Below are 25,896 nucleotides of genomic sequence, written 5' to 3'. Positions count from 1 at the left end.
CAACAATGCAGGTTGATATGTTAATTTGGAGACCACAAATGTGTTTACTGATCAGGGTGGCGACAGGAACTATGAAAAAAAGTTCCCTGACTTTTCCCTGATTTAGTTTACCAAATTTCCCTGATTTATGTTACCCATGATAATGGTTTCCTTTCTTTGCTCTACTTGTATGTTTGTATAAAATGCAGTATTTTAAACATTTTAAGTTGTGTAAAGTTGGTGAATGAAAGATATATTTTTAAAAGATGCTACTTGTTTAATAAAATGGTTAAAAAAAAAAAAAAAACATATAAAGTCAATTTTTTTGGGAAAAAAAACCCCTACAAAACAGTATATTAAATTTTTCTACATGGAAAGATTATAGAAAATTAAAAAAAAAAAAAAACTTTACTTCCAGAAACCACTTAGCATAAGAATTTTAAGAAACTTTTAAAACCACACTTAACACAAATGTGTATTTATGATAGAACTAAAAAGTAATTGAAATTATTTTGAACTAAATTTTCAAACAGTATAATAATTGTTGCAAGAATAACAAGTAATAGTGAAAGAATAGAAGTGATGTAGCTATTCTTATGTAACTAAATTTTCAAACAGTATAATAATTGTTGCAAGAATAACAAGTAATAGTGAAAGAATAGAAGTAATGTAGCTATTCTTATGTAACTAATTGACATATTTATGCAAATCAGATGGAACCATTTGACATCCATTCATAGGGAGCTCTTCTCTTATCACAGGGATGAGAGTGGTCAGAGAGCAAAAAGGAGGAAATCCAAAAAAATTTCGTAAAAGTGATGATATCCAATACCGCATCAAAATAGAACATAGAAGCCATGATATTCAAAAATTCAATAAAAAAAGGCTAATTTACCAGTTTTAAAGGTAATAGTTATTTAAGTATAAGTAAATATTAAAATTAGGTCTGTTTGTAAAGTAAAAATTTACAACAGAGAAAAATCTAAAATTTCTTTATATGGTAGAACAAACTTTTCACAGTAAGAATTGGAAATAAATAAATATATATGTATATAAACGATTGGTTACCTTTTTCCTTGCATTGGAACCCAAAATTTGTCTTTAAAAACTTCCTAATATGATTTCGGAATCAAAAGAACAGCTTGCAGCCGCCTCATTTAATCATTAAATTTCGAAACTTTTAACAGGCTGTAAAGTCTAAACGGTTTGAGATTCACCATAAATATTTTTTACTTTCTTAAATACACAAAAAAAGTAACCATGCCAAGTTTCAATAAAATTCGAGACTGTGGGTGCTATGCCACATTTTTTGATCGGCTTTTGCATTTTTTCCAAAATAAATTAAAGAAATAAAAATATTATTGAAATAATGAATAAAATAACCAGATATAAGGTATCATATAGTGAAAAACCACCCACCATTAAAAATAATTGAAATAATTGCAGGATGCAAAAAGATTGAAATCTCAAACGCGGCATGCATATTACGGCGCAGTATGTGTTCGACATCGTTGGCATGACTCCAAAACATACGTTTTTGGCAGCTGTCGCGGAGGAGGAAGATTCAAGGGAGGAAAATAGAAAAAATAAGAAATCGGAAACCGAAAATTTGAAAAAATCGGATTTTTTTCCGATTTTTGAGAAAAATAAGGCCGGAAAGAGACCAAAAAAGGAGGAAAAGTTCTAAAAGTCAACAGAAAAAGCCGGAAAAATCTCATCCCTGTTATCAAGAACATAAGGGTTTAATGAATGAATATTTACTTAAGTACACACATAAGTTAACTCTATTTCAAATGATTTCAGTATGTAACGAAAAAAAAAGCTTAGGTTGCTTTTGTAACAAACAACTTTGAAATACGAAAAAGAAAGAGAAAAAAGCAATTAGTTAATTTCAAAATACATAAAAGAAGAATGCAACTTGGTGTAAAATAAAGGAATCATTTAAGTCTGAAGAGAAGAAAACCTTTGTAATCTGTGGCGACAACAAATAGTATAATGGCAAAAAACAAAGTTTTTTTGATTGAAAGTTCAATTTTAGCAATTAAATTGAAAATGCGAAGAAGTAATAATTTTTAATCTTTTATCAGTATTAATTCAAAAACCAAAGATTTCTTGAAATCATGATTACAGTACGCTAATTACTTCGAGACAATGGAATAAAGGCAAAAGGAACTAAGGCATTAATGAAGGCTTCCTCTTTGCCTGTATAGTTGTTCATTTTACGTAGCATTGAAAGCTTGAAAGGAAATTTCAAGCTAGGTAAAATAAACAACCTAACAGACACAGAAGCAATCTTATTAGGTTCATCCTGTGGTTAATAAGTGAAGTTCAATACTTTGACGTTGAGGAAAAAAGATGCACAAATATGCAGCAGTGTATAATCACACCTCATTAATTTTACTTTGTTTTTTTAAACAGATAATTGGCAGAAAATGCATAGGGAATTAGAGTACTTAATTTTGCAAAGCAAAAAAAAAAAAAAAAATTTTCTTCATAAAATAAATTTTTCCTGATTTTTTGTTATTTTTTCGAAATTCCCTGATATTTCCCTGACTTTTTCCTCATTAATAAAGTTCCCTGACTGTTCCCTGATCTCCCTGATCTCTTGCCACCCTGCTATCTAGTGATTAGAAATTACAGTACATTTTAGAACGATTTTTAAAATTTCCAGTAGGGGAGGAGGGCACATTTGAACAGGAGCACATGTAAAAAGTTTAAATTTCCCAAATTTTTAGAAAAAATTTGAAAATTATGAAAAAAAATATCTATTTTAATGGCATCACTATGATCCACTTCCCAAGATAATTAGAAACAATTAGCAATAAAATTTTCTGAGTTATATGACAATTAAGCAGTTTTGAAACTTAAAAGTAATTTATACTTGATTTATTTGAATGCAAATAAAAACACTTTTACATTGCATTAGGAAAATTAATTATGTAAAAAAAAGCTTTTTCATAGAATATAATCATTCATTAACCAAATTTGTCATTGAAAAAAATCTTCTAGGCTAGGTTTAACGAAACTTGAAATATCTAACTTTGGGGCACATTTGAACACTGCTTTGCAGGCACACATGGACAGTCTATGTGCCTCTAATGCTATAATATAACTAAGTTATTACATAAAATTTAAGAAATATGGTTCTTGAAATGATTTTTAAATAACTAAGACTCCCTATCATTCTTTGGTTTCGTATTAGCATAGTAGTTAAGTTTGGATGGAAGAACAACAGTGAATCTGTCTTGACACGTGAAGAAGAAAAAAACGACATCTTCATACCTCATAAAATTATTTCAAATAGTACAATATGACCTGGCCTATGTTTAAACCAGAATGCTTGTATTTAACTGTGCAGAAGTGTTAAAAAATAAAATACTAACTGAAGGAAAGCAAATCGCTAAATTAAGCAATGTCCAAATCTGTCTCTTTCAAGGCAAAAGAATACAAGTTTAGCCCCGAGTCTTTAATGCATAAAATATTGACACATTAAAAAAATATGTTTAGATATTATGGCATCAAACACGTTCATTCCAAGCAGACTTTTAAACTTATTAGAAGTGCCGAATCACAAACTTTCTACTTAATTAAAAAATAATTTATGATCAAGCAGTTACTGGCGAATGAAGAGTTTTCAATTTACCTAACTTTAAACTAACTTTGCCACTTTAAATTATTAATATTGGTTTATTTATGGTGTTCAAATGTGTCCCAAGCATGTCCAAATGCACCCCATGTAGGAGCACAGTGGACAATTTTGTATATTTTAAGATATTTATTTAAAAAATACTGTCGCAACTCTTAATATTTGAGCATGTACATTTGAAGGGAATAGGTGTAAACTTGTGGTCAGCAAAAAAATAAATAAATAAAAAAAAGGCTAGTTTTTGTAAAAAAAAAAAAAAAAAAAAAACATGTCACTTAGTAGTGTAACTTTCTGATCAAACATATTTTCCCATTGCTTCTTTGTTACTTTCAGTTTAACTATTAAATTAAACTGTAGCATGAACTTTATTTCTTTGGTTTGTACCTACAGGGCTGCCACTAAGACATTGCCCTAAAAATAGTCGTCTTAGGAGATTCTTAAATGAAAAATAGTCTGCAAAAAAGTCGCCATACAACAAAAATAGTATCTAAAATAGTCTCCCATTAATTTTTAAGTAGCATTAAGATTAAATCATGAACATCTTCTTTGATGAATAGACACACTTTAGCTGCATGGTATTTAAGCGGGATTACCTGGGGACAAGCAGAGTTCTCTCCAGTTACACACAAATGTTTCTGACATGCTTTCATACCAAACTTATTTCAATAACAATGTGAAAGTTATGCAGATATTAGAGATATTTAAAAACAAGGAACACATTGCAGCCGGCAACTATTTTTTTTAAATGTCTCAAAACATAAAAGTAAAAAAAAAAGGCCTTTTTTTTTCTTTCACGTACTCAGCCACTTTTCTGTCTTAAATGAAGTGACTTGTCATCCCTACTATTCTGCATACTCATTGAACAAAGCATTTTTTTTATTTTTAATTTTGCACTGTATGAAATGATGGATAACCCAATAGTCTGTAAAGAAACCATCTGCTGTCTACCATAATATGTCACTAGCAGTTCACTTTTCTGTTTGAAAGCATTGCTAACACACATTAGTTATTTTATCAGGTACAACATACTTCTGTATTTAGGAAAATCACTAAACAATTTTATTAAGCTCATAATCACGAATTCATATAAAGCAATCAAAAGCATTTATTTACACTTACACACTTTAAAGTGTTATTTAGGCAGCAGAGGCCTTGACCCAACATTATGCTAAGGAAAGCAAAGTGGTTTTCGACAAATCAGATATGGGGCTGTCTAAGATTCCAAAAAATATTGTGAAATCCTGCCGAGATGACAAAGCTGAGAATCCTTTATTTAATGATGATTTCACAACAGATGAACTTAATTACATCCTTCAAGACCAAGATCTGACAAAGTCTCCAGGCCCGGATGGAATCCTAACCAGACAGCAAATTCTCTCGAAATGGCACATTTTAAGGTCTAAGAAAGGTGGTACGTTCATTTAAATACCTAATTTGCACTTATATTTGGTTAGAATAAACTTTTTTCTTAAAAGTGAGAAGTATTCTATTATTTTGGATTTGGCTTGTATTGCAAATCAGATTATAATTTGTAGTACATTTTGACCAAATGGGATAAGGAACTGCAGTTCCTCTAGCCCCCCCCCCCCTGTGCAATTCACCATTAATACGCCACAGTATTTATTTAAATAAAATGCATATTTAAATTCGGAAAAGTATTGAAGTATTTGAAATCTTCGAAATTTCGGTTTTGTTTACAGTTATTTCTGACTTCATGGAGGGAGGGGGTGCTATAGCCCCCCTTTACCTGAGGACGAAGTCAAATATATATGGCTGGTTTAAGTTGGTAAGTTATAACTTCAGATTAAAAAAAAAAAATGCAGAACGAAACTATTTCTTCCAAGCCTTTCCATTCCATTGCAGATCACATTTATGTTTTAAGTTTTGACTAAATGGGAGAATGGTAGGGGCTATAGTCTCCTACCTCCCCCCTTTCTGTAAATATGCCACTATATACAGTAGTTATATTTAAATGTAATACATATTTAAATTGGCAAATGTATTGCAGTATTAAAAGTCTCTTAAAATTTCGATTTTATCTAATGTAAGTTTGGACCTCAAGGGGGGGGCCATAGCCCCCCCTGGATCCGCCACTGGTCCTCGACCTCTTCAATCTGCCATGGCTTGATTCTGTAGTGGACACTAAGTGTGTTTTAGGTTTTTAACTAGGGAGAAGATTTTCTCCCCTCCTGCTCATCTTCTTGCTTGTATTGGCACCTCATGGAGGCAGCTGTGCGATGAGCAGGATCTTATTTACGAGGATCTAGCGCGTCGGGACCTTTTCAACCTGGTGTAGGTTTTCATACACCAGGGGAATAGGTAACAACTACAAAGTTTTATTTACATTTAAAGCAAAATGAAAATAATGTAAAGGAACTTTACATTATATTTTTTTTACCTTTACAAATTTAAGTTTCATTTATATTTACAGAAAAATGAAAATACAATAAAACCCCTCCTAACGGACACTCCTCAAAAGCGGTCACCCATCTTACGCGGACAATTTTTAATTCTCCTGATTCCAAGGCAAATAACATTATTAAACCCCATGTCCTGCAAACACCCCTCTACTGCGGACAAAAAAAAAATGTCTCCGGTTAGGGTCTGCATTAGAGGGGTTTTACTTCACTAATAATGAAGAGAGCGAATGCTCTAATCTATATATATAATTCTCTTACGTGCCGGCAAATGAAGGGGTGAATTTCTAAACCTCTGTTGGCAACACTTCGCCGATAAATCATGTAAACAAACTTCTACGTTGTTTTGAAATCTTGAATCACAGAATACTCAACGAACTTTTTTTTTTTTTGAGATGAGTTTGAGTCGGGCTGTGGCCCATTTCAACCTTAATCAGCAAAGAAAAGCTCAAAGAAGGCAGGAAACCGTTCTTGAATCCAATTTAAGACGAGCCATTTCCAGAGTTGTATTCTCTGATTCGCTGCCGATAATTTTTAGCGGCTGGGGAATTTTCAGTCAGCAGTTCCTTCAACAGATCAGGTGCGTCACACAATGCCGGTAACCGCACCTTTCCGTCATGGCAACATTTAGTATATTTATTTGCAGTATTACGCTCTTTCTGCCAATTGCTCCACAATCATGTTCATCGGCAATGTTGTTTTGAACGCGTAGGCGCTTTGAGCGTCGTCTATTCTCTGCTTCAGTACGACAGTTCAGTTCAAAATGAATAACCGAGAAAGAATTTACTTTATTCCTTTTATTCTCAGCTGAAAGGTTTCGCCAAATTTGTTTAGGGTTATAGTAGTTTTAGTATTGTGCAAGCAAAGTAGCCTTGGCGAGTTTTCGCGTTTTTAGTTAAACCATTTTTTGTTCGTGACGTGGCAAGGATTCAGAATAACAACAAGAAGGACAAACGTTTGAGAAAATATGTTTGGTGCTCTCTGAGCCTGTTTTTAGTCATGGCCAGCTCTATGTGGCATTATCAAGAACAAGATCTTTTGAAGCAGTGTCAGTTGTGGCTCCCAAACGGGACATTTTTAATTGTGTATATGAGGAAGTTTTCTCAGATTAGAATATATAAGAGTGTAAATATGTAAATATATAAGAGTGTAAATAATGTAAATACATCCCTCGGGGGAGCCTGTAACCCCTAGAGGGCGCGTCCCCAGGTGGCGGATAGGGGAATGCCTTCATTGGTTTTCCAATGGGTGGTAGAAGGGAAATAAAATACCTTCCGCGGACCAACAGGTAGAAGTGCAATCTCTCCAAAGCAATGACAGACACTTTTGTATCTATAATGGTAAAGTTGTGCACATTGCCAAGGCAGTCATCTTACATACATCAAAGTTAAACTGTCGAAAATCTGGCTAAAGCAGACAAATTAACATTATGAACGTAATTTTCATATTGGTTAAATGGATGGTGACCTAAATGCAATTACCAACTTTAATTTTTACGGAAAATTTTAGCTAGGCTAATGTATTGGCATACAGCGAGCGAGCGAAGCGAGCATGGATCGCGAAGCGATCCACAGGGAACTGCGTAAGCAGTTCCGGGGGTTGGCGAGCGATAGCGAGCAGGGGGCGATAGCCCCCTAGTGTTCATTAAATAACATTGTCGAAATATTGCAGCCTGCAGAGAACATCAAGCAGAGAAAAATATCAGGGTTGCCAGAATCAAGAGTAACCTTAAAAAAGTCTATTTTTCCTCCTTTAAACTTTGCTTCGCTATTGAATCAGCATTTTTTGAAATGAAATTAAGTGCAGTTGTTTGTAAAACCTGAACTACTTTCTTCTGTACCAGGAAGTACCAGGTACAAGGTTGTAATTGATAACCACAAAAATTAAAACTGATAAAACCAATTTATAAATTCACCTTGCGGGTGGGGCAAAGTTGTGTGGGCCAAACACATCGAGAAATTTAGAAATTGAAGCAATCTTAATCTTTTTTCTGGGGTGGGGGGAAGGGAGGGGGGATATTTCAAATATTTTCAAATTTTAGAAGGGGGCAGGTTCCCTCCCTTGGATGCATCCATGACTAGTATGAAGTGTGCACTGCAACACCTCACTTGGTCAAAACTTTGAGCATCTACATCGAGTCTCTCCTCTTTCGGAAAAGATTTGCTCTCTACTGAAACTTCATCCATCATCTAACATTCCCCTTGACACTAAACCACACAAAACATAACAAATGTAGCATTTTATTTCAAACCTAATGAAATGATTTTACTTTTTTTGGCACAAATAGAGAGTTATTTATCGTAAAAGACTCTCTCTATAAATCTGTTTATCTTTCTTGTAATGGAATAGATTTTGAATGAATGCTGAAAAGAGTTCATAATTACCAGAATAACAGCATCAACTTTGCAGAGACTTAACAATGTCTGCCAAAGTTCTTCTATATTTTTGTTCAGTTCTAGTCATCTAAAAATTAAAACAATTATGAAAACAAAATTCACAGTTCATAAGGCATATGCACAAATGCTGTAATATGCATAAAAATTACAATCTTCATATAAATTAGCGAGGGTGAAATTTTTTCTTTCAAATATGTCAAAAATGTTGAATCATAAAAAAAATAACACCATGAGCATAGCTAGATAATATATGCGCACATGCGTACGCTGTGTGCCGATACATTTGCTATAGATATAAGCATTGTCTGGTAATTGTTAATTTATATCAATGTTAAAAGTTGATTATCTTCAAAATAGGTACACAAATTAATGAAAAAATATTCACCTTTCACCTTGATGGATACATGATTGAGAGCAAATGACACTGTCAGAGGAGTAACTTGGCCACGTGAAGTGGGGGGGGGGGGGGGGCAAATTTTTTTTCAAGTGAAATTTGATTCATATTCTGCCATCCAACTAAAATAATGAAAAAAATTACTTTTTCAAAAAATAAATTAATAAATTTAAGAAATCAGAATAACTTTTATTGCAATGTATGTTATTCAGTTTAAACAGAACCGAGCTACAGAGAGTAATACGCATATACCTCCCAAAATATATGCTGACCCTCTTTTGTTGTGATAGTTTACACGATCAATGGCACCAAACAGTTGTGCTTACGTTTTGTAATCCTTAAGTACAGATTTCTTTTTCTAAGTTGCGTGTGTTTTAATTCACGAATAACTCATGAACTATAGAAAGCTCAAGAAATGATTTCTCTTTCTTCCAAAGATGTTTTCCAGGATTCTAGGGATGAAGTATCTGTACAGTGTACACACTCTGTTATCAATGACGATGACCTATACCCTGAACAAAAGTGGTATTCTATTTCAGTGAACCAGAAAAAAAGTTTTTTAGGGGGGGGGGACATCAAAAAAGAAAAATTTTGATCTGATAGAAAAGGGGGGTCCGGGGGCTCTCCCCGAGAAAGATTTTGAAATTTGTAGCTTTAAGAACGCAATTTTAGACTTTCTTCGTTGATGTTAGGAGAACAAAAGGTACAAGGGTCTCAGGGGAATTTCTAGAAATTGGAGCTTTAAAAACGTGATTATAAGCCACATTTATCGGCATTAGGGTAACGGATGGAGCTAAAGGGATTCCCGATGGAATTTTTTTTTATAGGTTGAATTCAATTCCTCCTCCCCCCTGCTTTCGACATTGAAGTTTCAAAAACAAAATTTTAGACAAATGTTCAACATTTTACGGGAAGCAGGTTCTGAAGCTCTTCCCTGGTAAAGTTTTCAAAATTATGGTGATAAAAACTAAACCAATGCTTTATATTCAGGGGCTATTCCACTTAAAATGTTTGTAAGTGTAGTTTAAAAAACCTAATTGCTTATGATGTTGGAGAAAGGTGGTATAGGGACCCTTGCCCGAATATTTTCTGAAATTCAAGTCTTAAAAACACGATTGTATTTAGTAATATTAAGGCCAGTAATTTTTGGAAATTAAAGCTCCAAAAACACAACTTTAAGTGATTTTCGATGTTGTTCGGTAATTGGGTTATTTCCCCTTGAAAATTTGCGAAATTGAAGACCTAAAAATGAAACTTAAGATGCTCTATTATGCTTCCGGTGTGGGAGGAGGGGCTTCGGTGGAGCAGTATTTTGAACACTTTCTTATTTTCAGAAGTAGAAAAAAAAGAGAAGAAATATGATGGAGGGGGGGAGGGGGAACACTCATTTTTTTTTGGACATCTAATCCTTGCTTACTACCTAAATTTATTAAACTAGGATTACATGCCTATATGTATTGTGGGGGGAGGGAGGTTCATCATCACTTTGGGACCAGGTACACAGGCCTCTTCTATGGTTCAGATTGTGCTGCTGTGGTGCAGTTTAAAAACAGATAAACTATAGGTTGAAATTACTAATTGGTGGTTGAAGACAAGGGTACAACACATATAATTCATAACAATTGCATTGGTAATATGCGAATTACATTTTATTTTCATTTGAAAATAAGGTATAGATCATTTGATAAACAATTTTAAAAAATCCTTTGCTTAAAAACTAGGGGGCAAAATAATCACTTTGCCCATGGCTCAAAAAAAGTAGGGGGTAACTTGCCCCTTTAGGCCCCCTTCGTTTATGCCAATGGACAATGTCTTACAAAAAATTTTGTCTAACCACTCATGCATTTAGTTTTGACTTGTGTACGCAGATAGTTTATATTTTTATCTTACTATGACCATGTATGTGAGTCAGTTTTTAAATTTTTATTTTCATTTATTAATTTATTTTCTGTCATTGCAAAATCTTTGGATATTCAAAACATTATATGATACATATTTGAAACAAATATTAACTTTTAATAATGACTTATTTAAATATCAATCAAAATAAGGCATAAAGTAAATCCCAAATTTTTTTATTTAATGCCAGACTTATTGTTGTCTTTCAGAGTATAATTTATTTATAAGTTGTTTGATATTTCAAGCCTATAATCAGGATCAGAATTCAGCATAGTAGTAGATTCCTTCATACGAATAATGCAAATAATGGGAAAAAAAAACAAAAAAGAAGTAGCAATTGAAAGAGCATATTCTTTGCCCTCATCCCCCTGTTCAGAGCATAATTTCTAAAAAATAGTAGCCAAAAGAAGTGCAGGAGCCCTCTAGTTCTTTTAATCTATTTTTATACTTAAACAGCCGGAACTTTTCCTAAAATGTTGAAGTTTGCACAAAACTGAAAAGAAGAGCAGAAGCTCAGCTCTCGATAGCTTATCAAAACATAAGGTCTTAAAGCCGAAAGACATTAAGAATAGTCACCAAATTTAGCAAGAGATGGCAGGTTATAGAAAGGACAATCAGAATGTCTATCAGAACGTTACCAAAGTTACAGCGACTGCTTAAGTGCCCATTTTTAGACTAGTAGATGAAAACTAATTTTCATGAGACAATCTTGAAACATAAAGCATTAGAATAGCAGGAGAAAATTTGAAAGTAATAATAATTTAAAAAAAACTGTGACCCTCGTCCTCTAATCAACTCTAATTTGAATTCTGAAACTTCGAATTCAAATTATGTTTTTCGCAATCACGAGTTGCGACAAGACCCTACTCATTAGAGTTATTGTTTCTAGAAATGGCTCCCCCCCCCAAGCATGTCCCTCCTCCTGGATGGTTATGTGTGTTTAGTTGTGTGTGTGTCAGTGGTGGCGCTAGGAAGTCCCCGACAGGGTGGCAAACTTGCCCGACAGGGGGGCATAGACAAATTTTAGTTTGCAAGATTCCCCCCCCCCCAGAGCCTGATCATCCTGACACTAGACATGGGGCACATTTCTATTTCTGGAAATTCATTTTGTGCCGCCCCTCCCTCCCCCCATTCCAGCTTTTTTTTATATGTTGAAGCAATAAAATATTTCGATACTTGCGTTCTTACACAACCGTACTAAATTTGGTGGTACCTCATATCACTGTAATATATACATTTAAAAAGTAGAAGAGATTTAGTAGTTTACGATAAATATGTAAATGTGGTTAAACTTTGCCCGTTGCAGTAAACCGTAAATACCAAAATGATCTATCATATAACTTTTAATAGTAAGTACAGACTAAATTTGGAGTGGTTTTCTGATTTGCAAAGAGATCACACTTTTAAGGCGAATTTTTATCAACAAATAGATTTTTTCCTTGTTTTGGCATTTGCAAAACTATCAATGATATCATTGTACTCTAGATTCTGAGTGAAATCATTATTTATTTTTAATTAACATGATAAATTAAGGGGATTTTAGGCCCCCCTGAAATCTAAGAGGAGGGGCCTGTGCCCCACATGCACCAGCGGTAATCAGGCTCTGCCCCCTCTAATTCAAATGACAAAGAATTTAATCATTCTTTGCGTCTAAGAACACGAATTCCCTATAAAAATTAAAAGCAAAAAATAAAAATTTTAAAATAGATAAAATGAAATATGTAGGGAAAAAAATTAAATTTAAAATGAAAAACATGAAACTAGGCTTTTGTGAGCAGGGTCATCGCGAGATCAATAAACTAAAACTGTCTGAGAATTAGAATTTGACGAAAAATCTGAATATGATGTAAAATCATTATAAATGTGTGTTCAACAGAGTTTTATGCAGAGAAAGAAACTTAACAACAGGAATTTAGTTGTGCGTGTAGAAATGAGGGGGGTCCGAGGGTTCTCCCCCGGGAAATTTTCGAAATTGTAGCTCTGAAAACGCAATTTTAGATGATCTTCGGTAATTTCATGGAGAGAAGGGTTTGGATGCTCACCCCCAAAGAATTTTAAGAAATTGAAGTCCAATAAACGAAATTTTCGTCGATCTGTAATGGTATTTTATAGGGAGTGAGAGTCGAGGTGCACCCCCGAAAAAGTTTTAAAACTGATGCATCGAAAACGCAATTGTAGGTCATGTTTGGTAACGTTAGGGTGATGGGGTTATTGATCGATTAAGATACTGACGGTTCCTCCCCCCCCCCGCCTTCCGTAATCAAACCTTATAAAAACACAAATTTTACGGAGGGAAACTCCAGGGCTCAAGGTTATAGCGGTGCTCATCCACTAGCTCAAAATATTTATTGGGGAGCAGAGAAACTCACATCTTAAGTAAACAAAAGAAGAGTAACTAATATTAAGTTAAAAAATTCAGAAGAAACTTGAGTCCGATACCTAGCTTTATATTTAGATGAACCTCGCGAATCAGAACAGGTATAAAATTAAATTTATTTATATTTTCTTTCATTATATTATTTTTCCGGGATAACTTGGGAAAGCATGGAAAAGGGAAAACGATTACAACTACTAAGTTTTGCTAGCGCAAAAGCAGAATCAAGAGAAAAAATTGAAAATCTTTTGAAGAGCCTAGTTTGCTAAAACTCATTACAAGTATTTTATTTGATAACAAATAGAAATTGGAAACGGGTAAAATATCATCGTACAAATCACAGCTATTTGGAGGAAAATGTGTGGGCCGCCGAAGCGTGTTTGAAATAGAAAATAAAAGTTAAAATGTAGTGAGCGAGAATTATTGAAATGAATAGTCACACCAGCAGTTCTAAGCAGGACTGCGGAGTCGGAAGAAAAATGACCGACTCCGCAGGGAATTTTAGAGCCTTCGACTCTGATTCCACCCAAACTGGCAGAGTTGCAGATTTTAAGGGAAAATGATCGACTCCGACTGTTGAATTTTTAAACCTTCGACTCCTGACTCCGACTTCTTTGCCTCAAAATCAGTCCGACTTCAACTGCTCACCGTTGGTTCTAAGTTTTTGAATGTACTAAACGAAAGTAATGTGTGTGTGTGTGTGTGTGTGTGTGTTTTGTGTAATCCAAAAAAAAAAAAAACGAAACTTGATAATATGATCTGCACTATGCTAAACTCGGTACAAACGAAGGTGAAAATCGCGAATCTCGTTTTTCAAATTCAATGGTTTGCCGTAGTATTCAGAAAGGGCTATTACTACTGTACACTCCCCATTATCCGCGGAATTATTGGCCCAGATACCGCGGATAACGAAAGTCGCGGATAATGCGAAAAAGGTTTAAAACCAGAGGTAAAGAAGACAGAAATTATCTTTTGCTTGAGAATGATTGTATTGTAAATAAAACGTGAAACGTTTAAAAGAGATGCGGCATTAAAAAATATTTGTATTTCAAGCTCTACAGAACTAGAATAAATTAAAATTTAAATCATGAGTAGAAACTTTCCGTCAACCTAAAACATTCAACAGCCCAGAAGTGAAAACAGTGACCACAACAAAAAAGACCACCCCCATCAGAGAATTCCCAGAAGACCTGCAGGCGTTTTCCTAACCTTTCTCAATCGGAACAGATGATAAGGATAATGTCATACGCTCCTTCGGGGATAAACTAGGGGTCTTCAGTAAACACATGTGTTTTACCGAAATCAGCTGAACGCTTTCCCTTGAGGCACGTGTCAAAGAGAAGTTGATGAAAATGCATAACGACTTTCACGTTTTTTGAGAAGGAGCACTTGTCATGGGAAAGGGAAAAAAAAATCTGGGACGAATTGATTTCAGATCCGTGTTTTTGAAGAACAAAAATTTTCTCCACAAGGATTAAGTTAACTATTTTTTTTTTCTTCTTCTGAGACTTTCGCGGATAATCCGCTCGTGGATAATCGAGAGTTTACTGTACTTCAAACAATAAGATTTACACTTATTTACTGTTATTTATAAAAATCAAAACATTGAAAATAACTAAAGCGTCTGGTGGACAAAAATATTGTTTCGGCTCTCCTGAAAAGAGCCAATTTTCACATTCGGTAGTTCAGCATAGTGCCGACGATATTACGCCATAAACAAACCTATTAAGTATCAAAGTAATTAACATTAATTGCACAAGTTTCTCTTGTGTAAGGTTTTTCTTTTTTTTAAATTAACTATATACCTAACTTTTTTATTTTTCAAATTTTTTGAAGCATTCATAATTCGAAAATGCATAACCATTAGTTTCAAACTTTTTATTGAACATGCCAGTTGAAATCTGTCATACTTTCAAATTTCAAGTTTTAATTCACTTTCCAGACTAAGGGGGGGGGGGGATGCAAATTCAAAGTCTTACCTCAAAACTTATCTACATGGACCATTTTTGCAGATCTACGGAGTCGGAGGGAAAATAGCCGACTCAAACTCAGGGCTGGATTTAACGGGGCCCTAAGCTATTTTAGGTATGAGACCCCTTTTGTAGTTTTAACAACGTTTCTCTCGGTGGTGTAAGAGAGAGAGAGGCTTTTTTTTTAATTTTTTTTTCTCCTTTACTATGTCTGTCTCTTTCATCTGATACATACAGCAATACTTTAATTTTTGATGATCGTGTTTTAATGTGTTTTTTCTGATGTCCTGTGTTAGATTGACCTTAAGAGGGGAAATGTTATCAAGAAAGTGACACATGACTCCCCTTTAAGTAAGTGGAGTACAAAATATTCCCAATTGTAGGGGGCCCGGGGATTTCTTCCCCGGAGGAAATTTTGAAAAATAGATATAAAATTCTGCATTTTGAAGCCTTATAAGATGTAGTTGGAACTACAAAAATATCAGGACAGAAATAGGCAAACAAAACTTTTTTTAAGTTATAAACTCTTTCAAAAATTAAGATAATACACAGTAAAAATTGTTTTTGATTCGAAAAACCAATGACAGCAGTCGACAGAGAGATACAGCGCGGGAAACGAAAAGACAACTCATTGCTTCTTGCTCACATTGGCTTTCGATACAATTAGTTTTTAATCACCCCTTCAACTCACCGACAAACAATTCAACTCCGACTCCTTTACCTTAAAATCAGTTCGATTCCAACTCTCACTCCGACCCCGCGATCACTGGCAGTGTTACAGGCATTGAGGGAAAATGACTCCGACTCTTGGAATTTTTAACCTACAAATGCCGACTCAGACTCTTTGTGTCCAAAATCTGTCCGACTCTGACTGCGCAGCACTGCTTTTTTACACTATTTTAGTACTTGGAAAAAAAAAGCGTAATAAAAAAAATAGAATATAGCTTGAAAAAAAAAAAAAAACTTAAACAAGATTGAGTCTGGTATCAGTCTGTAAGATGGTTTGATCGATCTCGAAGGAGCAATGTTGACTTTTGAATTGGACTTGGTCCGATCAAATGATTACAGCGGTCTGGGCTAAGCGCAGCTTTTACTTTAAAGTTAGAAACATGAGTTTCGACTACATGATAACATCTGAAGAAAATAAATTTGGAAGCAAAATGTATGTTTTCAATTGCTTTTAACACATGATTTATTTATTTCTTTAATTTTCCCTTTTCCAAAAGGTTCGCCCCTCCCCCTCCCCCAGACATTTTTCTCAAAAAGAACACAAACCCGATGTTACCAACCCGACGCCCGATGCCACCAACCCGACGTTTAATAATCCAACGATTGTTTGGTGTGTTGATTCGCCAAGCCCAATGTTTAGTAAATCATTCTCATTTCTTCTTCATTCCCAACAAAACTATTATGCAGTCTACAAACAAGATCAATCTAAGTTTTTGAGAAAAATGTATTTAAAATGTTAAACATCTATTTGCTTTTATTATATTAGTCCAAAGAATTTTTTTCCTGCATTTAGCATTTGCCGACAAGACATCATTACACTAAAAAATTAAAACATTAACTTTAGTACATACTTTAGTACACTTCCTTGTATGAGGTAAAAGGATAGTTTACTCATCGATATGTTTTGTTGCAGAATAATCCAACAATAATCAGAAAAGCTGTAAATAACTATAGTAATAACTTACTTGTAACTTCTGAGTGAAAATAAAGTACTTTAAAACGTACCAATGAGTGCGTCTGGGTCTGCACACTTGACATGCTGATGAAGAGCTGTTTAGCGAATGTAATAGAAAAGCAAAAATCTCCGAAGCATGTTTTTTCTCCCATGACCCCCCCCCCTCTCCTCTCGTCTCGGCTATTGTCATTCGGTACGTATTTATCTCGTAACCCGATGACGACGCCTTAGGCCTGACTGGTAATCACCACTACATTCTGCAGGGACGGGGAGGGTAGTCTAAGTGGTAGTCTTTTAGTCTAAGTGGACACCCTGAGGTCAAAACCAGCTCATCGACACCCTGCATCGACAAACAGAAATGTCAAGGATCAAAACACACCATTTCCCCCGAAGCAATAGCTATATTTTGTCACCATCTGGACGACGTTATACGGACTCGGGCTAACCTTGCCTCAAAGGGGATTTATTTTTTGTTTCCTTTATATATATATATATATATATATATATATATATATATATATATATATATAAGATACTTCTACTTTTTTTCTACTAATTTTTTTTTCGAGTTCATATATGAGAAAATTTTTATCATTTACGATAAACGCCAAAGCAAACAGATTCCCCGACGAAATACTAAATTTTCCCCGACGGGGGGGCAAGACGTTTCCGACAGGGGGGCAATTGCCCCCCCTGCCCCTCCCTTGGAGCCACGTCTGGTGTGTGTATGCTTAAGTGTGTGTATGTAGGCCGGTGTATGTGTGTAAAGGCGCTCACGCGTTGGCGAGTGTGTATGAGCATGCGTGTGAAGGATATGGACGCCACCACCCAGCAGAAGTGGATTCCTGGGGACAGTGCTCAAGACCAGAGCAGCCGTGCCGCCGCCGCACCGGTGGGCGGTGCTGCTGGTCCAAGCTGAAAAATAATCACAACGTCAAGGACTGTCAAATGAGAACAATAAGCAATCGTGATTGCTCAATAATTAAATTGATACTGAACAAAACAAAGTAATACAAATACAAAAGTGACAACCAGCAACAGGCTCTGGGCCCAGCTAGACTGGTCCTAGTCAATTTACAATCCCCAGTGAAGATCAATGGCCTTCTTAAAACTATCTACTCCCTTGCTCATTACCACCTCTTCAGGTAAGCTGTTCCAAGGTTCCACTACCCTGCTAAAATAATAATTTTTCCTAATATCCATGTTAGCCTGAGATTTAAATAGCTTAAAACAAGAGCTTAAAACGCTCGTCCTGTTTTCAGTGCTAAACTTCAGCCCCGTAACATCTTTCATTTTAATAAATTTAAACAACTGAATCATGTCCCCTCTTCACTGCAAAAATAGCGAAAAACCTTTTAGAGGTTTTTAAATAATATCTTTGTTAATTAATGCCATCCGAAGACGCAACCTAGCAAAGAACATTCTCGATCAACTCTCCTTTCAAACAAAAAAAAGTTTTTCAAAATCTGTCCATCCATTTAGGTGCTAAAGTGCCACAGACAGATACACAGACACAAGTGGCAGCAATTTCTAACTTCCGAGTCCTCGAATAAAGGAGTTGATGGAACCAAAGTTAAATCTTGGCTGCATCACTTAATAATATTAATGTTTTATCTTTTTTAGAGAAAAATTGTTTTTTAACAAAAACATTTGAAAATAATGAAACTAACACGCTTGGAAAATTTTACTACAATGGCAATTCCATTGCATATAAACCCTCAAGTTACCAATTTATTTCATAGAAACAAAAAAAAAATAATTTGAGGGTAACGAACTTGCCCAATCAATGGCCTACAAAGCGGATCCACACAGCATATTTTGTTTCACAAATCAAAAATCCCGTGCGAACATGTCAGAAGGACTAAGAATCCACCTTATTAGATAAGTAGGCAGAAATGCTCATCAAGTCAAAATCTATTAATCATTTCTACAATTAAAATTTGCCAATGATTCTTTAAATTTGTCTTGCCTGTAATTTAGTTTTCTAGATACAGGCAATTTGTCAAAATGCAACTAATCTTTTTCCAATTTTCACGTTATCAGTTCTATTTTGTCCACCCCAAAAAAAACCACCCCAGACAAAATGCCTTTTTTGTACACTTTTTCAGTAAATTGAAACTTCTGAGTTAAAAATTCAAAGTCTAAAAATAATAAATAAATACTATGTAGATTCTTCCTATTCAAGTAATATTTTAATATTAAAATAGCATACATAAATATGTATATGAACAATTGGTTGTAAAATATTTTAAAGTGAGAATGAAAAATGAAAATAAGATCAGTTGAAGTTTTTATAAATGTTTGTATAAAAAAATGAAGTAATAAGAAAAAGTAATGAAGTAATAAGTGAAATTAATAAGTTATAATGCATGTAGTAGCATTTATAAAAACAAATACATCAGCAGTAAATTTTAAGATGTTTATTTATGATATGGGCATTTCATTTTCCATAATAAATGCATTTATAAAATGAAAAAGTAGAAATAAAAAGCTTTAAAAAGGTTGGAGTCTCAAAATATTGAAAATCATGAAAGAAAATGTTTCTATTAAAAGAAATCTGTTCCTGTAATACAAATACAAATGTGATGACCAGCAAGAGGTTGTGGGCCCAGTTAGGCTGGTCCCAGTCAATTTATTAGTCCTCAATGAAGATCAGTGAAAGGGTTTTAAGGGTTTTAAAGGGTTTTAAAGCCCTTTCTCATTAGAGTCTCTTTCGATAAGCTATTCCAAGAGCTCACAACCCCACAAAAGTAGTAATTTTTCCTAATTTGTGTGACATTATCACATCCATAAAAACATGCAGTGTACATAAGCTAAGTAATGTTTAGTTTTTATGTAATATTTAGTTACGTAACCACATTGAGATATCCATAAAACTACAGCATACATACATATTTTACTATGGGGTCAGTAATTGTTTCATTAATTTTTTTCTGCTCATTATTTCTGCAAATTGTTTTATTAAAAATGAGTGAAGCTGTTCTTTGTATTCAGTCTGAGGCATTCCAAGAAAACTTCGAACCAGGCCCAGATTTGAGTAACGGCAGATCCCACAGTGTAGGGGGGTGGGTGCATGTGCTTCAGAGACCCAACAGCAACTTGAAGAAATTGAAAAAGAAAATAAGAAAAATTTTGCACTAAGACTTACTAATGTTGTACTGGGCTGGCCTCTGGGGAGGGCCCTACAGGTTTTATTGCAGGAGCGCCCAAAATTTATAGATCTGGGCCTGCTTCAGACTGGACAGGTATGCTTAAATTTCAATGAGCTCCCAAAATATAATTATTTCCGATTATAAGCAAGCCGCTTTTCATGAGTTTAAAAACTGGTCAGCATGTAGATAGGCTCCAGTATTCTAAGGCAAGACGTAATTTTAAGTATTTGGTATGGATTCAGAAAAGAGAATAGGATCAAAGGCTAGCAGATAATACTGACAGGAGTCCTAAGAGGTTTTTTGCTTATGCTAACTCAATAATTAGTCAAATTGGCCCACCGGTCGACTAGCATGGAAATTTAATTCAAAACGAGAGGAATATAGTAAATGTTCCATATATATTAAAAAAATTCCTGTGTTTTTAACAAAACTGTATCTCAACAGTTGACACTAACAAGACACAAGCCATTACACAACTTGAAGATTTTGTGTTTTCCAGGGAGAACTATTAATTTCATTTGAAAAAAAAAACAAGTTCCGGGACCTGATATTTATCCAAAAATTTTAGTTGAACGTGCAGAGGAATTCATGGATGCCATTTTAAACAATTTCGATGCTTCTTATAGCTTAAAGACAGTACCAAGGACATGAAACTGGCTAACATAACGGCTCTCTTCAAGAAAGGGTCTAAAGGTAATGCAGGGAATTGTATTCCTGCAAGTCTAACTTCTGTGGTTTGTAAAATCTCGCAGGGCAGCTGTCATCCGCTGCTGAACAATGGATGTTCTTCAGCTAGGGCATGGGTGCAAGTTTGGTGATGTGTTCAAGATGGAAAATATTTTCAGCCCCCCCCTCCCCCACCCACATGCGGGCTTAAGGAAAAATTTGTATAAATGTTGTAAATTTTAACAATGCCAGTTTTGGAATTTGCTTGATTTAAATTTTAAGCCTTAAAATTGTAATATTTAAGTGATTTGACATCACAATTCCAGAAAGTCTAAAATCCGGCAATAAAAGGGGGGAGGGGGGTCTGGGGGTCTCCCCCATAAATTTTTTCAAATTGAAGTCCAAAAAACGCTATGGTAGGCCATTTTGGTAAAGTTCAGGGAAAGGAGGGGTTCAGGGCTCTTACCTCAATTATTTCAAACTGATAGTCCCAAAATCACAATATTGGGCAACCTTCAAAAAATATTAGAGAAGGGGGGGAGACGCTATGGGCTTTTCCTGAAATTGAAGATTTAAAAACAAATTGTAATTTAAATTTCATAACGTTTGTACGCTTTTTGAATGCACTATTGAAGGGATGAAGTTCAGGAACCCACCTTCGGTAACATTTCGAAATTGAAGTTTCAAAAACGCAATTTTAGACGATGTTGGATAATGTAAGGGGTAAAAGCGTTTGCAGCACCCCACCATTAGTTTTTTGCCGATCGTAAACATTTTTATTGTAGCAATAAAATTGCTTAGGACATAAGATTTTCACTTTTGCAACATAAATCAGTTCTGATCAGAAAGTCTAACCAAGGTAGCGCTAACAAACTAGAAAAAAAGGAAAGGTGGGGGAAGGGTAAAGCCGACTAATGATAATGAACTGTCACCATTCCCCCACACAGTCTTCATTTGAAAAAGAATTCTTTTATAAGATAGAATTAGCAATAAAAAATCGCTTCAGTGAAGTAGGTATATTTTTTAAACAAGGTACCCTTTCCAACATTCATTAATTAAAAAAAGAAATAGGGGAACCGAATCCTAACCCCAGGCAGGGTTCCCGAATCACATCCCTCTTAAGGCACTCAAATATAGTCTAAAGTAGAGCTTTAAATATTTCAGCATCAGAGAATTTTCGGAAGAGAACTCCCGAAACCCTTCCTCTGAATTCACCACAAATGTCCTAAATTTCAATTTTTAAGGCTTCAGTTTCTAAATTGTTTTGTAGGAATAGTACCCCTCTTACCTATAAACATGACTTATGACCGCCTAAAAATTTTAATACTTTAATTTTGGAAACTTTTTTAAAGAATCTTCCTACATCCTTCCCCCTTAAGTCAGTCAAAGATAGCCCAAAACAAAGCTCTAAAAATTTCAGAAACGAAAATATTTCGGGCTGAGGGTGCGGAATACCCCCCTTCTCTCATTGTGTTTACTAAATGCTGTGTAAGTTTTTGTTTAAGGTTAATTTTTCTATTGAGAGAGCAACTCCCTTCCACACATCGCCAATGACAACCCAAAGTTTTAAGACTTCAATTTCGAAAACGTTTCGAGAAAGACCCCTGAATTCCCTAACTCTTAACTCACTCAAAAATAGCTAAAATAGCATTTCAATACTTCCGGAGAGGGAGACCCCCCCCCCCCCCCGAACTCTTTCCTCTTAGTTCTCTAAATTTTACTTAAATTTACGGTTTCCCCTTTTCATCACCGAAGATTTAAGAATTTAAATTCTAAAACGTATTGAGAGAAAGCCTTCGAATTCCCTCTTCTTAAGTCTTCCAAAGATTACCTAAAGCTGAGTACTTCAGCTTTGAATATTTTTTGGGAAAGGAGAACCCCGAACCCCAAGATGGTCTTAAGTTGCGCTTTTAAGACTCCAATTTCGGAATTTCGCCTAAAGAGAGCACCATCCCTCCCTCTTAACATTGCCAAAGACAGCATGAAAGTTTTAAGACTTCAATTACAAACACTTTTCGGAAGAGGGTCTCAAATGCCCTTTAACTTAAGTCATTTACGTATAGCCTCAGTTTTTAATACATCAGCTACAAAACATTTTCATGTTAAAACACCAAAACCATCTCTCATAAATTCACCAAAGATTGTCTAAATTAGTGTTTTTAAGTCTCCAGTCTTCGATTTTTTTTAAAACCTCCCCCTCCCCACTTTTACATCATTAAAGACAGCCTAAAACTTTTTGACTTTTAAATTTTTAAGGGTTTGCAGAGGAGAAATATCGAACCACTCCTAGCTTCAAAAATATTTTCAATTCAGTTTTTCGATATTTTATACTGTAACCCGTGAGTAACCCCCCACCCCGCCTTAGATTATCCAAGATATCAACGTTTTAAAACCAACGTTTTAGTTTGCGAACAGATTACCCTCCTTGCAAGAGCAGCGTTTTTTCGCAAACTCATGCTCCGTTATTTTTCTTCTTTCCTTTCTCTCTCTCTCTCCCCCCCCCTCCAATATTCCCAGTCTAGCGAGTGTTAGATTCAATGAGAGAATTTAGTGTTTCCTCAAGTCTTTGTCAAAAATGCAGGAACGGTCGCTCATCGGTGTTTCCAACCAGCAGCTCCTTGGTCAATGCAGTGAGTTGGAAATAACAGAGCTACACCTAAAAAAAAGTGAAACGGTGCGAGTCGAAAAGCCACTCCTACAAAACCACGTTGCAAACAAAACGAGCCCATGGCGGAAAACCGAGAGAATGTCGATGTAAATTCGTGGTTATGGAACGGTCCAGTAATATTAAAGCATATTTTTCAAAAACTCAATTTTTCTTTTTTCATTAAAAACTAAAAGAAAGTCATCGAATTTCTTTTCGTCATCGAATTTTTCCGTCCCGACCTCCGTCTTGGAAATTTTGTCAAGATGGAAATCCGTCCTGAGACGGAAGGTCTTGCACCCATGAGCTAGGGAACTCAATCACGGTCGGCTTTTTGCCGGCAGAAACTAGTTTTTGCCGTGGCAGTGGCAGAAACTGGTTATAACCGGTAAAAACTGGCAAAAACTTAAAAATGTCTTTAATAACTCAAGTAATTAGTAAATGATATTTGTTTAAGTAAACTAAAAAATTAAACATCATTTCATCATTTAAAAAAATAAAATCCCATGCTAGTGCCCTTGATTTAGTTCAGAAAAGGAACTTTCCAATTGCAGAGGCTCGTAGTATTTGGATTAATTTAACAAAGAATAAAAAATCATACAGGGGTGCTTAGGAAAGAGGAGTGACATACAGAATTAAACAGGCATTACTGATTGTAATTAGCTCACTTATATGCTTCCTCTGAATTGTTTGTGATTGAAACTATCATGTCATGTGCTTCACGAAGAAAGTGCCAGAATTTTACTTGCCTAAATTTTGTACCTAATGTCACAGCTTTGAAAAACAAATTAGACCCATTTCTCAAACCTATTTTTCCAGTCAAATTTTTACCACAACCCCAGTTACTACATGGTGGACCAGTTATACAATAGATGAAAGTTTCACAAACATTGCTTGCTCCTTGATGCATTGTCTGCTAGCTCTTCTGTTTTAAGAATATTCTAAAATTTCTCATTTGTGCGTAGTAAATTGAGAACTGTTTAGATTTTTGAACCCACCTTTTCTAAGAGGCAATTGCAGGATGCAGGGTCTAAACAATGTAACATTTGATTTTGAATTGTGATAATTTTGTAATAAAATTACAGTACTTTGGTTAACAATTAATTATTTTTTCCATGCATTTTCAGTTGTATATCAAGAATTATTTTTTTATTTTGCGAGTTTTTGCCAGTTTCTGCTGCAAAGTGGCTGAAAGTGGTTTTTGCCATGCAGGTTTTAACCAGTTTCTACCAGTGGTTTTAACCGCCTCGGCAGAAACTTGCCAACCCTGAACTCAATCCATCTTGACGACACCATAACACCACCTGCACACGGTTCATTGCAACAGAATTTCTAGCAGTGTCATATTGAGAGATTCTATTGACTAGTAGTTAAATGAAGCAGCTGAAATTGTATTTGTACAAAAAAACGCAACAATTTTTTAAGTGTGTCCAAATGACTTCCATATCTACTTTCAAATGTGTCCCTAGTCTCTTCCGAAATGTGTTCCTAAGTTCAAATTTGACAAATATCCTGAGCGGAACACAATCAGAGCACATTTCAGAACAATTTCTTTTTAAGCAAACATTTTGGAACACATTGTAGTACACACTCAAACAACTAGAACACTTCTTCTAATTTTAAAATTATTCCAAACCTGTTCCCAATGTATACTAGGAAATTGCAGGGCATTAGTCCTTATCATATATTTTTTAATTATATATGCTTATCTATATGGGTCAAAATGCAGCCTGATTTTTTAAAAATATATCGAGCAGATTATACTTTGAGATAATAACTACTTGACACGATATTGAGTGGAACTTGCTTTAAATTTCTATTTTCTCTAGTTTAATTTAAATCCTGCAATAGCATCTCAAAACAGTCTCCACCATAAATTTTTCCAAATAATGCTGACTTTATTCAAAGTCATACATTTGTTTTTCTCACACAGTTTTACCTTTCTTTTCCTACTAATAGATCTTTTTATGTAGATAACTTGATCCATCAGAAAAGTTCAAATAAGAAAATATAATTTCGAAAGAAAAAATTTGAAATATATTTTACAACCTGCAACTGTTCGGGGGGGGGGGGGGGGGGAATTTAGGAATAATTAAATTTGAGTCTCTTTCAATCCCCCTCTGATCTGGTGCTCTGGGCAGCAGCTCACCTTGCCCGCCCCTGTTTATGTTATTCAATTTTTTTTTTTTTTTTTATCGTGGGGAGGGGACAGCATCATTTTGTTCAGGGCAGTAGAAATACTAGAGTCAGCATTGACTGCAATCCTTAAAGTCAGCTCTGTAGAATGGTTTTCTAGGATTTGTGTGCTTAAAACTTCTTTCTCCGGAGGAAACATGCTACTTTCACTGAATTTGTCAGCAACATTTTAAAAAGAAAGTTCTTTCAACAAAAAGCTAAAGCTTCATTCTTAATGTTGATTTTTTAAATTAATTATATTACACTAAAAGTTTTATTTATGTTTAAAAATAATGATAAAGCAGTGCATAGTTAATTTTTAATTAGTGCCCCCCAGGGGACTTTGTTTTACCTACTATTATGTATTTAGTACTTCATAGTCCATTGAAAGACGAGATTGATTATTACATGATTTATTCAAGGACAACATCTCGCCGTACGTACACGTACACGCCATATCGAATAGAAACACGAAACTACATCTGGACTGGGAGTTGAAG

At 34.9% G+C, this 25,896-nt stretch overlaps 1 long non-coding RNA gene across 2 annotated transcripts in view; it reads right to left on the bottom strand.

Moving 5' to 3' along the window:
* LOC129218403 (uncharacterized) overlaps window positions 1-25,896 on the bottom strand; it is a 61,768-nt gene extending 35,872 nt beyond the window's left edge. The window contains exons 1-3 of one of the 2 annotated variants that reach the window (XR_008580324.1): window positions 25,753-25,896; window positions 8,824-8,954; window positions 8,427-8,505 (exon numbers count right to left, since the gene is read on the bottom strand). This is a non-coding gene — a long non-coding RNA (uncharacterized LOC129218403). Of the gene's footprint in view, window positions 1-8,426; window positions 8,506-8,823; window positions 8,955-25,748 lie in introns of both variants that reach the window. The other variant, XR_008580325.1, reaches the window with a different exon arrangement.

Source organism: Uloborus diversus, chromosome 3 (genome assembly GCF_026930045.1).
Source record: "Uloborus diversus isolate 005 chromosome 3, Udiv.v.3.1, whole genome shotgun sequence".
NCBI lineage: Eukaryota > Metazoa > Arthropoda > Arachnida > Araneae > Uloboridae > Uloborus > Uloborus diversus.
This window is presented reverse-complemented; position numbering and strand designations above follow the sequence as displayed.